The following is an 884-nucleotide window of genomic DNA, read 5'->3' as shown; positions in this document are numbered from 1 at the left end:
AAAAGTATGTTGTGTGAGCATAGTGGAATTAAATTAGAAGTAAATATAAAGAAAATCTAGAAACTGTCAACATATTTGGAAAATTTTTTTCTGACCAAAACATTTAATTAACCAAAAAATTACAATGGCAGAGAAAATAATAACAATAAAGAGAAATTATAAGAAGTGGGAGTCAGGGTAGAAAAAATGCAAAGGCCTTGCTCTCTAGGAGACCAATACTGCAGCTGGGCTGGCCTCAGCCCCAGCCCCTTCTGAGTTTTCTTTGGCTGCTGGTGTCTTGTCTTCCCCCATGAGACGAATGTTGTGCTTTTCCCGGAATTCATTTAGTTCTTTTCCCTTTGCCAGAAACCGCTGTGTTAGTGTCTCAGTAATCTTCTGTATCTGCTCCTGGTTGTTCTTCAGGGCAGGCAGCACCTCTTTGACAGTTTGCTCTACCAGCACCCTCCAACCATGCGGTAGCACTTGCAGGTTTCATCTGCCTCCTTCAGAGTATCAGTCACTAGACGGTGCTCATTCAACTCCGTCTCCAATTCAGCTGCTTTGGAGGCCAGGCCCTGCTGTTCCTGCCGAAGGCGATTGAAACCAGCAATTACCTGCTCTGCTGACATGAACCCCCTTCCCGGAGCCACTCTGGCTGCTCTTGCCAGTGCGACCACTGCTCTCTGCCATCTTCATTGCTTGCTGGGCTTCCGATCTGCCCATATTTGGAAATTTAAGTCCGTAATTCTGAAAAACCCACCAGCAAAGAAAGAAACAACAGAAATTTTAAGGTATTTTAAGCTGAATGAAACAAAAATTTGTGAAATGCAGTTAAAGAGTGCTTATATAGGAATTTATACCACTAAATATTTAGATTAAAATATAAATCTCAAGACAATAATATA

At 41.7% G+C, this 884-nt stretch overlaps 1 pseudogene across 1 annotated transcript; it reads right to left on the bottom strand.

Annotated features, from left to right (window-relative positions):
* Nucleotides 1-204: 204 nt before the first annotated feature.
* Nucleotides 205-669, bottom strand: LOC308621614 (prefoldin subunit 2-like; annotated as a pseudogene). The gene has a single exon. The product of its transcript is annotated as a prefoldin subunit 2-like (transcript).
* Nucleotides 670-884: the final 215 nt, after the last annotated feature.

The sequence above is a fragment of the Mesoplodon bidens genome (genome assembly GCF_964165515.1).
Source record: "Mesoplodon bidens genome assembly, chromosome: 8".
In the NCBI taxonomy this organism is placed as follows: Eukaryota; Metazoa; Chordata; class Mammalia; order Artiodactyla; family Ziphiidae; genus Mesoplodon; species Mesoplodon bidens.
Note: the sequence above shows the minus strand (reverse complement) of the source record. Positions and strands in the feature narration are given on the sequence as shown.